The sequence below is a fragment of the Rhagoletis pomonella genome, unplaced genomic scaffold (genome assembly GCF_013731165.1).
Source record: "Rhagoletis pomonella isolate Grant_MI unplaced genomic scaffold, Rhpom_1.0 Rhpom_scaffold_00016, whole genome shotgun sequence".
Classification (NCBI taxonomy): domain Eukaryota; kingdom Metazoa; phylum Arthropoda; class Insecta; order Diptera; family Tephritidae; genus Rhagoletis; species Rhagoletis pomonella.
Genome location: NW_023458570.1, coordinates 1782678 through 1786322, shown reverse-complemented (window position 1 = coordinate 1786322; position 3645 = coordinate 1782678).

Here is a 3645-nt window from a genome sequence, read left to right as displayed (position 1 = left end):
AGTATGAGTTTAAGCGAATTGATTAGCCAGTGACGGTGTTTCCAACAGGTACGGTATTGACAACATACGATGCTGTGTCCAATTTCACGACGTTAGCATAGGCGGTTCCAGAAATAAGCGATATGAGAATTTCAGTTTAAATGGGCGGCGCCACGCCCCCTTTTCCAAAATCTACCACTTTTCGCCATAAGTACGGTATTGACAAAATATGCTGCTGTGCCCAATTTCAGGACGTTAGCATAAGTGGTTCCAGAGATAAGCGAGATAAGAATATCAGTTTGTATGGTCGGTGCCAAGCCCCTTTTCCAGAATCTACCACTTTTCGCCATAAGGTCGTGATTTATATCATAAATAGCTGTGTCAATTTTTAGGACGTTAGCATAAGTGGTTCCAGAGCTAAGCGATATAAGAATTTCAGTTTATATGGGCGGTGCCACGCCCCCTTTCCTGGCATCTACTTCTTTTCGCCATAAATACGTAATTGATATCATAAATAGCTGTGCTAAATTTCAGGACGTTAGCATAAGTAGTTCCAGAGATAAGCGATATAAGAATTTCAGTTTGTATGGGTGGTGCCACGCCCCCTTTTCCAAAATCTACCACTCTTCTCCGAAAGTACGGTATTGACAACATATGTTGCTGTGTCCAATTTCAGGACGTTATCATAGGCTGTTCCAGCGATAAGCGATATGAGAATTTCAGTTTGTATGGTCGGTGCCACGCCCCCTTTTCCAAAATCTACCACTTTTTGCCATAAGTACGTGATTGATATCATAAATAGCTGTGTCAAATTTCAGGACGTTAGCATAAGTGGTTCCAGAGATAAGCGATATATGTAAAAATTTCAGTTTGTATGGGCGGTACCACGCCCTGTTTTACATTTTTTGGTTTTCACATTTTAGTCTATATGTCAGATGCCACGCCCCCTATGTATCGGGATTAACATTTCTGGATTAGAGGAAGTTATATCCTTTAAATCGGTATATGTTTCATTGAAATCGAGCGAACGGTGCTTTCAAAAAAGGGATTTCAATATTTCTTGTGGCGTATTTATATATAGATCCGTCATCCATTAGTGCGCACAAATGGTGGGTTTTGGGGTTCAAACTCCTTCCAAAGCACATAACCTCAATTACCAACTGTATCTGAAAGCTTAGAATCCAGCTCTCAAGAAAAACCACAAGAAATATTTCTTATTATTTCTGTTGCTTCAAAAAGCTACTTGAAGAAATGAATATACGAGCATTTTTTTCTTGAATTTCAATAGAAGAAAATTTCTTGTCCATTTCTTGTGCGTCATTTTATATGAATTTTTCGTTTTTCTTGAGAGCTCTTAAAAGTTTACTACAAACTACTACTAAAACATTGTCTTAAAAGTATGCAATCATACTCAGTTACTGTTGTTTTTACACTTTACAGCCTAAAAGAGTTTACCACTGATATGTACTTAACAAGGATTCGAAGATTTAATTTGCCAACTTCGCATTCGCTCTACAAAAATAGGCTACATAATAAAAATACAAGTTCAGTTAATTTTTTCGGTATTCCAAATGTTAAAAAATAAGGCAATCGTAAAAAATCACCATCTCTATCGAATAAGAAACCAGAAATCAAGGAAAATGAACATAAAAGTGCAAAAATTTCATGGAAATAAATAATTTATTTATATTAAAATTCTTTTGTAACATTTCAAGGCGAATAAATATAAGGTGGTATGGATTCAACAAATACAACAATGACTTGTATTTTGTTTTCGCTTTTAACGGGCCATTGTCAAATTTCAGCTATTCTTCCCTGAATGAAAAAGCGCGACAGGAAATACAAACACTCTCACGTTTTTACCCACTCACTTGCGAAATATAAAATCTTGACAATCCAACGCTACTCACAGCTGATGAAACAATACCACCTTTTATAAATTCGCCTTGTAACATTTTTTATTACTTTTGCAAGATGAGCGCTTCTTGTGTTTATAGAACTTTTTATTAAACAAGTTAGTTTTAAGCAAAAAACACAACGGACTTCAATTCTCATATACAACTTTAGGACTACCGTTAATTTTTTCATGATCCAATGATCGGATCTAAGCCAAATTACGGGACGACCCTTAAGGTATGTACTTTCTTTCCGATAAAAAAAGACTTATTGAAATCGGTTCACAGTCCAAAGTTGTGCGGTGGCATACACAAAAGAAAAAAAATACTCCGAAGAATTGATAACCTCCCTTTTTTGAAGTCGGTTAAAACTGTTTGAGTTCTTTGTTAATTTTATGTAAATAAAATGCAATTTACGAAATTTTAAAAAGTTTTTAACTTATTTTTTTATTTCTATTTATTTATTAAAATTAATTACAATTGATTAAAATTATAATTAAACAAGTAAGAAAGTCTAAGTTCGGGTGGAGCCGAACATTAAATACCCGGCGCAAGTATTAAATATATGTTTTTTCACCTTTCCGAAAGCTACCGCTAGATGGTAAGCCGGGGTGTATAAATTTTGAGCAAATTAGCGTCCTTAAATTTCGAAATAGCGCAGTTTCAAGCATTTCTGAAATTTACCATGTTTTGCTTTTATGTGGCAAGCACAATAAAAATACCGAGTTTGGTACAAATTGGTAGAACGGTTACCGATATACATATATGTGATTATAAGTGAGCGGTGCCACGCCCATTTTCCAAAATTATATCATAAACGTATTTCTTGGTGAAGAATTGTTGCAAGCATCAATTTTGAATAAATTAGCTTTAGTATTTACTGATTTATCGAAGATTTTGTATTTCTCTAAATTACCGTTATATGGGATGTGGGCGTGGTTATTGTCCGATTTTTTTTAAATTTTCGGCTATTTAGTATGCTGTATCAAGGCCAACAACTTTGCCAAGTTTGGAAGAAATTTGTGCAGCGGTTACCAAGATATACACATGTAAGCATTAGTGGGTGTGGCTACGCCCATTTTCCAAAAATTTATAATATTCTTATTTTTCGTCTGAAAATTATTGTAAATATCAATTTTGAGTAAATTATCTTCATTTGTTCCTAAAATATCGCAGTTTTCGTATTTCTGGAAATTACCGTTATATGGGAAGTGGGCGTGGTTACAGTCCGATTTCGCCCATTTTCAATATCAACCTACCTTGGATTAACGGAAACCTACATACCAAATTTCGTTGAGATATCTCAATTTTTGCTCGTTATCGTGTACACGGACGGACGGACAGACGGACAGACAGACATGGCTTAATCGATTTTTCTTTTCATTCTGATCATACATTTGTCTATATCTATCTCGATTCGTCTTGGCTTGTACAAACAACCGTTATGTGAACAAAATTAATATACCCTTGTGCCCAAGTGCGCTCGGGTATAAAAAGTACTAGCTGCCAGGGCTATCGGCTTAAGTTAAATTTACCATGTTGGTTTCTTAAAGTAGCCTTTCTATATGTATTTTTTTAAAAAACTCAAAGATGAGCTCAATGGGTTCTTTACATGGTTTAGTAAGAATAGCAAGGGGATTAGGATTTTGGAAAATGGATGTTCTGGGAGATGTAAGAAGCGGACAGCGGTGAGAATGTGGGAGATGGAGAGGGTAGCGTTTCCGCAAAATTTACATGGCGGAGGAGGGAGGTTCCTTTTTGATTAAGTGCG